Source organism: Giraffa tippelskirchi, chromosome 4 (assembly GCF_054371585.1).
Source record: "Giraffa tippelskirchi isolate mGirTip1 chromosome 4, T2T-mGirTip1v1.2.pri, whole genome shotgun sequence".
Lineage (NCBI taxonomy): Eukaryota > Metazoa > Chordata > Mammalia > Artiodactyla > Giraffidae > Giraffa > Giraffa tippelskirchi.
In genome coordinates, this window is record NC_137278.1 from 127866255 (window position 1) to 127876906 (window position 10652).

At 42.4% G+C, this 10652-nt stretch overlaps 1 pseudogene; it reads right to left on the minus strand.

Moving 5' to 3' along the window:
- Positions 1-805: 805 nt before the first annotated feature.
- LOC145545645 (sorting nexin-6-like) lies at positions 806-2024 on the minus strand (annotated as a pseudogene).
- Between the last annotated feature and the right edge of the window lie 8628 nt (positions 2025-10652).

The window sequence follows — 10652 nt, forward strand, 5'->3', positions numbered from 1 at the left end:
TTTGAAAGGGTTAAACTTCAGGCATTACTTACAGGTAAAAAAAAGGTTGACAACCATAAGGGTTACTATTTATAAAATAAACACAGCTCTAGAGGCTACTTTTAAAAAGATAGCACTTTGGGCATCTGAAGACAAGGAGGGCACGATGACCTGCCCTTCTCTGGGACGCAGGCGCAGGTGCGCAGGTCTGCAGGTCCCGTGGGCGGCCCCAGGCCATTGTTTCTCAGAAAAAGGGTAGAGTAGATGCACTTTCGGAGAAGGCAATGGCACCCCACTCCGGTACTCTTGCCTGGAGAATCCCATGGACTGAGGAGCCTGGTAGGCTGCAGTCCATGGGGTCGCTACGAGTCGGACACGACTGAGCGATTTCACTTTCACTTTTCACTTTCATGCATTGGAGAAGGAAATGGCAACTCACTCCAGTGTTCTTGCCTGGAGAATCCCAGGGATGGGGGAGCCTGGTGGGCTGCCGTCTATGGGGTCGCACAGAGTCGGACATGACTGAAGCGACTTAGCAGCAGCAGCAGCAGCCGATGCACTTTATCATCTGTTTCTTTTGTTTCCAGTGAGCAGTACATGCCTAACATAATTAAGAAAAAAAAAATTAAATCTGGGAACTTCCCTGGTGGTCCAGGTAAGATGCTGTGCTTCCATTGCTGGGCGGCAGGTTTGATTTCTGGTTGTGGAACTGAGATCTCACATGCCATGCAGTGTGACGGAAAAAATAGAAAAGAAAATTGTTTTAATTGTTGAAAGAATTAAATCTGAAGAAAGGCAGCCCTTTTTAAGGAAGGTGGTGTGTGGCTTATGTGTCTCCATAACATCTCCAGGCAGTTCTGTAGCAGCTATGATTACCTTTTGCGTGCTTCAGTTCTAACTCTGCCAGTTACACTGATATTTTTCCGAATGCAGTGACTCTTTTTGTTTTAAAATCTGTACGTTCTTGTTTTGCAGATTCAGATATTTTTTCAAGTCTCTGACAGCATAATTGTTTGGGACGTTTCAGCCTGCAGAGCGTCTTTATTTTTCTATCTTGCTTTACTCAGTGCTTTGTTAGCATTTTAATAATCCGCTAGTGACCTACATCTCCAATAGAGGAGATCCTTAGCAGTTTGAATTCTATTAAGTAATATTTTAAAAGATCAGGAAGTTTGAAGTCCTCATCAGCTGATACCTGTGCTTGTATTTTTCCCATTTTATCAAATGGTTCTGAAACTTTAAAAAAAAATTTGCATGTATCTGTAGAATTCTGAGTTCCTAAAACAGAAAATGAAGAGCCAATTCTATTGCAATCATTGCCAGCACTTTTGTGGGATCTTGTCATCCTATCAGATTTAGCAGATGTACCCTTCACTCAGTTATGATATCCTAAAAAGAATATTCATTCATACTCAAAGAAATCATTTACAGCCTTTACTCCAGAAACAACTACTCCATCTGCTGATTTAACCATGTTTTTAAAGAAATCTTCAAGTTTCTCTTTTTTATTTTTTTTCCTCCCACACTCAAATCTTTATTACATTCCAAGAAGAAGTAGAAATTTAAACCTTTCCTTAAAATAGGATGTGCTGCCACACGACACAGGAATACTTCATGCATTGCCACGGTCTTCTTGAATATAGCCAAATACTCAGCTTCCAACTCCTGTTTCATCTTTGTCAATTCTTCCTTTGTCATAGACCCTTCTCCTTTTCCAAGTTTCCGTAGTTCTTCCCTTGAAGCATCACAATCAGGTCTCGGCAGTGCTGGATGGATAATGTAACCTGCATAGTCTTCATTTTTAATGAAGGAATCATTAAGCCAGGTAAATTTCTCATGCTGTCCAACAACAGAAAACTCTTTTTATTTAAAATTTGGCAATGAACTCTTTGTGTGAACAGTGAATTTTACTTTATCTCTCTCACTAAGAGAATCAGATATGTCCACCCATAAAGCAGCGTCACTTTGAAAATCTCCATTTATTCTTTAGGTCCAAGATCCTCCTCTGAGAAGAAGTTGGGACTGTTGTCCAGATCTTCCATCATGGCTGCTCTGAGGCCGGAGGGGCAATATGTTTAATACGCAATGAGATGTAGGGAAATTGTGCTCTGTTCGCTGCAGTATGGGGGCTCCTTTTTTGTGTGCTGCCTTTTCTGCATCACATGGATTTTCTCTAATTGTGGCACACGTGGGCTTAGTTGCCCCATGGCATGTGGGATCTTAGTTACCCAACCCAGGAATTGAACCTTTGTCCCCTGCATTGGAAGGCAGGTTCTTAACCACTGAGCCACAGGCAAGTCCCTGGTGCTCTGTTTTATACTATACTTTTAATGAGTCATTACTTCTGTGTATAGGTTATTAATATACAGTCAGTTTTTCTAAATTTTCATGAATTTTGACGTGAGTATACATTTGTAATTGCATGGCATGCATGCCATGCAGCCATGGAATTAAAAGACACATGTTCTTTGGAAAGAAAACTGACAAACATAGACAGTGTTTTAAAAAGCAGAGATGTCACTTTGCCAACGCAAGTCTATATTGTTTTTTTCAATAGTTATGTACGGATATGAAAGTTGGACCTTAAAACAGACTGAGCGCCAAAGAATAGATGCTTTCAAATTGTGGTGTTGGAGAAGACTTTGAAACTCCCTTGGACTGCAAGGAGATCAAACCAGTCAGTCCTAAAGGAAATCAACCGTAAATAGTCATTGGAAGAACTGATGCTGAAGCTGAAGCTCCAATACTTTGGCCTCCCGATGCGAAGAGCCAACTCACTGGAAAAGACTGGTGCTGAGAAAGATTGAGGGCAGGAGGAGACGGGGGCAACAAAGGATGAGATGGTTAGATAGCATCACCAACTCAACAGACATGAATTTGAGCAAACTCCAGGAGATAATAGAGGGCAGAGGAGCCTGGCATGCTGCAGTCTATGGGGTCACAAAGAGTCAGACACAACTTAGTGACTGAATAACGTAACATAAAATACATTTGTAGAATCAGCATCACAATCAAGATAAACATATTTGTCCCCCTCAGAAGATTCTTCTTGCCCCTTTGCCATCTACCCCTCCAGCCTCAGCCCTTCTAGGCAACTGTTGACCTAACTTCTGTCACTGTAGAATAGCTTGCTTTTTCTAGAGTTTTACATAAATAGAATCATAAATATGTTCTCATTATTACCTGGCAACAGCCATTTTTTGACTGACTAATGAAAGGAAATGTGGATAATTTCTTTTTAAAAAATTTAAAATTTTTATTTAATTATCTACTTTTGGCTGTGCTTGGTCTTAGTTGCTGTGTGGACTTTTCTCTAATTGTGGCAAGCAGGGGCTACTCTCTACTTGCAGTGTGTAGGCTTCCATTGAGATGGTTTCTCATTTTGGAGCCTGATCTCTAGAGAATAGGCTCAATAGTTGTGGGGCGCGGGCTTGGTTACTCTGCGGCCTGTGGGATCTTCCTAGATCAGGGATAGAACCTATGTCTCTACATTTTTTACCACTGAGCCATCAGGGAAGACCTGGATAATTTCCTAAAGAGGATGCATATCTATTTTAAATTATAAGGGGAAATATTTAAAAATTAAATTAATACTCAAGATCATGTGAATTTATTGATCAAGTTCTTCTGGGATTTGTGCGGGAAACTTAAATGCACATAGATTTGGCCATTTACAAATAGGAATACTCCTTTGAGTGTGATGCAGTAGAAAATGAATTGATTTGGGAGCCAGAATTATATCTACATTTAGGCTCCATCATTCCTAGGAAAGTGAGTCTGAATAAATTATTTAACCTCTCTGAGTTTCAGTTGTTTAACCCATAAAATAGGAATAATAAGGACCTCTTTATTGGGTGACTGGGTAGATTCAATTAGACTTGGATATGGAAGTTGTCTCACATTGAAATATTAGCTTCTCTTCCCTTAACAGTGATTCTTGTTTCTATGAGAATATTACTTCAGAATCGTGAAGAAAGTCATCTAAAAATTACTCAACATAAAAATAGCCACTTAATAGCCTTTATGAGAACATATCTGGTGTGTAGAGCTATGTTAATCTATGTAATCTTTTTTTACAGTAGCTGGTTAACCTTCCTAATTTTGCTTTGTCCTAAATGACATGAAAAAGAATTTGGTATTAGTATCCCCTGACTTCTCATTGATTAGGGATGGGAGAAGATAGCCAAGAGGCAGACCAGGGAGACCATCAGAAATTGATCAAAAAAAAGACCATGGGTAAACTCCAAAATGGATAACCCCTACAGAGAAAAGACTGAGACCATGATGGTAGCTAAAACGAACCAAGTGCTACTATATGTGAGGCTTTGTGCTAAGGCTTTACCTTAATTTAACCCTCATAACAAACATTTGAGTTAAGAACTATTATTGGGCCCATTCTACAGATGAATAAATCAAGGCTTAAAGAAGTTTAGTAAATAATTCATTCAAACAGATGGAAGTGACAAAGGATTCAAACCTAAGTCTCTGCCTTCAAAGCTCAGATTACTCCTTCTAGAGAAACTCAGATGAATCCCAGGCTTGAAACATGTCCTTAATTTGCAAACACCCAATTCTTTTGTGGTAGGCCTCAGAGAAGTTTTTCTCTCTTAGAAAGAAAGGAAAGGAAACTATTATAAAACTGTATCCTGGGTTTTAGGAAAGCGACCATCCACAGTGACTTGAGTGGAATTCAATCACTTCTTGATGATCTTTCTGCACCATTTTATTCCATGTGTCACCCATTGTAGGCCTTCCTCAGTCCCCTCCCCAGCGTCACCCCCTAATACATGCCCTTGAGTTCCCTCACGGTTGGAAAAGTCCTCCTGTTGTTGAACCTCAACCATCCCATTGAAGTGGAGTCCCTCCAGTCCTGGCTAACATCCATTTCCCTCAAGGGCTGTTTGTCGAGGAGGGGGTGAGCATGGACTTAATGACACGCTTTCCTTAACAATCTTCCAAACCTATCATCTAGGATAGGGTTTATAAGCATTCATCAACAGCACCCCGGCAAAATAGGTTAGTAGGATGAGCCCACTACCTGTTTAGGAATCTGGAAGGCTAAGAAGTTTGTACTAAGACTCGGAGATTTTAACCTCAATTTCTCCTGTATCACATGGCCTTCAGTAAGTTGTAAGCTGCTCTGGTTGTTCATCTTTTCCCTGCCTTCCTTCTGCCCCCACCGCCATCATCTCTGTTGGCAGAGTGAAGCCTGCGTTTTGCCTTACTTCCCACGGAACTAATTAAAGTCTACAAAGTACTTTGAGAATATTCAGTGTGGAGTTCTTGCCAAGACAGAATTATAGGTGGGAGAGGCAAGGAATAGGAATAGACTAAACTGGAAGAATTGAGTCGTTCTAAGAAAGGCTCTGAAAAGGCTCTTTCCACTGTGAATCTTAAGGCTTGTCCTTCCTTGCTCAGCCATCGCAGGGAAGATTCACTTCTTTTCCGCTTTCACAGGCTCAGACATAAAGCGAACTGGGACCTGAGTTCCGTTGAGTCTGGCCTTTCCCCTCAAAATCACACACAGACCCCTTCAGACAATACCTGTCTCACGAAAAGGAAGTGGTTAGATTGTATATTAGTCTGGAGCGAGGTCATCAGATGGAGGGTGTTGATTGTTGTATCTTCTGGGCTTTACACTGTGGTTGGCTCATCTTTGTGTTTGAACTTGTGCTCTAGTACAGCCTTGACATGGGCACCTCTGGTTGAGGAAACTCTTCTGAGGAGTCAGATCCTGTCCGGGGGAGTTTACCTATTAAGGTAAACTCAATAAAAGTTTACCTTTTACAACAAAAGCAACTTGAGAACAATTACAAAGCAACACATTAATATGGGCAAAATAAAATAGCACAACGGATGTTGTGGGTTCTGCTTTGCTTGGTAGGTTTAGGAATATGCCCATTTGAAAGTGGAGAACTTTTGGCTTTAATACTCATCACTCGTGTTACAAAAACGTCAGTCCTTGGGATCTTTTAAATATGTCCTGCTTTTAAGCAGGTCTGCAGTACTTTGGGTATCTTTCCCATTCTTTTCTCACTGTCTTATGAAACATTTTCTGGCTCCATTTCCCTCACTCCCATGTCCTGAATAGCAGAGGCTTTCTACTCTCCAAATCAACCTGTTCCTTTGTGGGACATGTCATGGAACCAGCCAATAAGCTGCCAGCTGAAGGGGAACGGCACTGTTAAATATTCTTTTGTACGAATCTTGAAGTACAAATGCTGTTGTTGTGGAGTGAGGAGCATGAGGACTGTGAAAGGTTATCTACCCCTCATAAGTTCTCAGAGGTTAAGCTCCACATCCATCGAACCAAGGCCTTTCACCTTTTTAGAAAGGGCTCTTTGTTGTCTCTGAACTGAGGAGACTCTTGAGAGTCCCTTGGACTGCAAGGAGACCAATCAGTCCCAGAGGAAATCAACACTAATATTCATTAGAGGAACTGATGCTGAGGCTGAAGCTCCAATCCTTTGACCACTGATGCCAAGAGCTGACTCATGGGAAAAGACCCTGACGCTGGGAAAGATTGACGGCAGGAGGAGAAGGGGATGACAGAGGACTAGATGGTTGTATCAGTTCAGTTCAGTTCAGTCACTCAGTTGTGTCTGACTCTTTGCGACCCCATGAATTACAGCACGCCAGGCCTCTCTGTCCATCACCAACTCCCAGGGTTCACCCAAACCCATGTCCATTGAGTCAGTGATGCCATCCAACCATCTCATCCTCTGTCGTCCCCTTCTCCTCCTGCCCCCAATCCTTCCCAGCATTAGGGTCTTTTCCAATGAGTCAACTCTTCCCATGAGGTGGCCAAAGTACTGGAGTTTCAGCTTCAACATCAGTCCTTCCAATGAACACCCAGGACTGATCTCCTTTAGGATGGACTGGTTGGATCTCCTTGCAGTCCAAGGGACTCTCAAGAGTCTTCTCCAACACCACAGTTCAAAAGCATCAATTTTGCGGCTCTCAGCTTTCTTCACCGTCCAACTAGCATCACTGATTCAATGAACATGAGCTTGAGAAAGCTCTGGGAAATGGTGAAGGACAGGGAAGCCTCGTGTGCTGCAGTCCATGGGGTCTCAGAGTCGGACACAACTGAGCGGCTGAACAACAACATTTCTGTCATCTCAACTGTTCACATTTCTGGTAACCAACTAGATACTGACAGTCGAAAGAGATTTCTGATACAGATGGAAAGGTGTTCCTTGAGGAGTCTGATCCAGCAGGAAGAGTTTCTCTAGAGGGAGTGGCTATCAGGAAGGGTCTGTTTTGTTTTACTCTCACCAAATGATAGAGCAAGGAGATGGCCAAGCCTGAGGATGCAGGGTAACAGGAAAAAGCTGGGCCGAGACAAAACACCTGCTGCAAATGGTTCCAAAATGTTAACAAACAGAGATAATGGTAAAATGAACAAACAAAAAGTGGGAAATGATCAACTCTTGCCAAAATTATATTCTCATTGGAAGAAGAAATAAGAGGAAAGGGAACTCTAGTTTGGGAAAGAGAAGGAGGTTACGGAGATGACCCCTAGCTCCAGGATCTCCCTGCAGCTGTGGTTTCAGGCCAGGGGGTTGTGTTTTCAGACTTGCAAAGTACATGACTACAGTCCTGGAAGAGAAGGTTTTCTTCAGTGTGGGTTCAGCCAAGTCAAACAAGCCCAGTTTTCTCTGCCAGCCCCACTCTGCTCTGCTGGTTTTTTCCTCTTTTTCTTTACCACCTACTCTGTGCTCCTATATTCTTGATCTCCTTTTTTCTTCAAACTACATATAAGGCTTTTTGGACTCCATTGGATACATTTAAGGAATACGGATGAATTATATCTTAATACAGAGCAAGCTCCTCTGACATAGATCAAAATAATACATTTCATGAACCTGAAATGACAGAAGGGCCAATCATAATTTTTTGATACCTGTCCTAAAATCTCCTGTGGTTTTAGGCCAAGTATTAATTATTCAATAATATCAAAGAATATAAAATAATATTAAAGAATACCTGGCCCTGTCCAGAGGACCTTACAGTTTAGTGGAGAAGCGAAACACAGACATGAGAGCAATCAGACAGCTCACGTAAATCTAGGAAGATTACACAGCACATTTTGGAAAAGGGAGAATCGAAGCTAGATTTCCTTCTATTCTTCTTAACAACCATTTCTGAGCATTCACTGTCAGCCAGGCACAGCGCTGGCAGGTACTTTAATAATACAAACCTTTGTGGTGGAAATTGTTACCATCATTTCAGAGATGAGACTAGGTAACTTGCCCTACTAAGCAGGGGAGTGGGTTGAAACACAGACCTATGTGACTAAAAACTCGTGCCTTTAATCATCACCTCATACCGCCTCCTTCTGCAGAAAAACTTTCTACCTGGAAAGAAGCTGAAACTCCTTCTTTGCTTGAAAGGGGAATGTACACTCGGAGGCTGTGAAACTAGTGGAATGACTTCATGAACTTTTATCCTTGCCTGATTGGCTCGCCCAGCTCAAATCCCTGGGCCAAGGGGGGAAAAAAAGCAAATGCAAAACACTACAAGCTCAAGAGATGCTGAGGATGCACATCATCTTGGGCTGAAAGGTGCTTTGAGGAGTCATTCTGCTTTCCCGCAGAAGGCTCTTTCTGCTCAGTTGCTCAGTCATGTGCGACTCTTTGCAGCCCCAGGGACTGTAACCCCCCAGGTTCCTCTGTCCATGGAATTTTCTAGGCATGAATGCTGGAGTGGGTTGCCATGCCCTCCTCCAGGGGATCTTCCTGACCCGAGGATTGAACCCACGTCCCTTGCATCTCCTGCATTGGCAGATGGATTCTTTACCATTAGCACCACCTGGGAAATCCGAGAAGGCTCTTTAAACTCAGTGGAATTCACTTTGGGAAAGTACAAGAACAGTATCTTTATATAGAGCAAACTCCCTCCCAGTAGAAGATTACATAAAGCATTTCATGAACCTCTAGATTGGTTATTCCTCAATACAGCTTTTGTTGTTTCACTAGACTCAGTGAAATTAGTAAAAAGGAATGTTTTGGGGATCGCTCCTTTTACTTTCCAGCATAGCAGTTTTCCCATATGTCTAGCCTCAAACCTTACTGCTATGAAATAAGCCTGAGAGTTTTACTGTGGCTAGAAAACATGCCACATACAAAGCTATATAAAGTTATATACAATATAAAGCTACATACAATGGTCATTGTCCTCTGATAACTTATGCCATTGTATATAAGTAATTACGATACAAACAGGATTCAACATGAGAGAAGTATGAAAAGAGACTATAGTTCTTAGGACCAAGAGCCCCTTCAGTCAATGATATTTACACAAATGCTAGTGGATCCACAGTCTATGTAAGGAAGTTTTGAGTAAGAACACTCAGGTCCTATGCTCAATTTGGGCTATCAGCCCACCCTCTCCCAGTGCTCATGGACCATTTACTGGGCACTGATGCTTGTAAGCACTGGGAATGCAGAGATGATTGTGAGGTGATCCTGAGAGCTCTCACCTACCTAGGGATCCATGTCCATCCAACACATCCAACTTTAGCATGGAGTTTAATTAGGGAGTGTTGCAGGGAGCACAGGGCTTAATGCTCAGGGTGCTGAGTCAACAGTTTCTCCAACCCACTTCCTCAGAGAGTGGAGGAGTTGTAGGAAACCACATGAGTTTCACTAATCCCCCATCAATAGCACCCACTGCATTACTGGCCTCATTATTTCTTAATGGGACTTTGTTGATTACAGACTGCATAATTATAGTGACAGACTCCTCTTGGTTGGTGGGGGGTGTGGGGACTGGGGCAAGAAAATAAGAGTGAGAAGGTATGGGGGGACTATGGATGCAGGCAACCCTGTCCTATCCCCACAGTCCAGGGCAGAAGCTAAGGTGAGGAAATCTCTGATCAGCAATATTGACCCTCCCACCACTGCCTTCCCCCCAGTTAATAAAACCTCCAGAAATAAGGGGGGAAATCAACTTCCTGTGATAGCTGTTTTCCTAGTATAACTTCCTTCTTTAGACTTTTAAAATTTATGGTAGAGTGGTGGTGGTGGTTTAGTTGCTAAGTCGTGTCTGACTCTTGCGACCCTATGGACTGTAGCCCGCCAGGCTCCTCTGTCCGTGGGATTTTTCCAGGCAACAATACTGGAGTGGGTTGCATTTTCTTCTCCAGGGGATCTTCCGGACCCGGAATCAAACTCAGGTCTCCTGCATTGCTGGCAGATTCTTTACTGACTGAGCTATGAGAGAAGGTAATTAGAGAGACACAGCAATATCATGTCACGATTGAACCACAAATATAATTCTTGGCACACAGTAAGTACCTAATAGATATTTGTTGAATACATGAAAGATTACTGAGAGAGACAAAAGAAGGAAAGGCAGACAGAGAGCAAGCTGATGATACATCTTATGTTGGGCTACTTGAATCAAAGCACTGTTCCCCATCCACTGAAATGAGTTGGCAACACCAAAAGGCACTTTTAGCATTATACATGTGCATCTCGTGATCAAAAGAGAAGAACGAAGAAGAGAGAGAGCTTTTTCTATGTGAGTAGATAGGTGCAGCTTTCCCAGAAAGGCTGAGGTGAAAAAACAGAGAATAGGCAAGGCAAGGTCAGAAACACTGAGGGAAAAGGTGTGGAGCAGAACAGGCATTTCAGGCCTTAAAGGTTTGGGGCTGATCCAGGGTCACA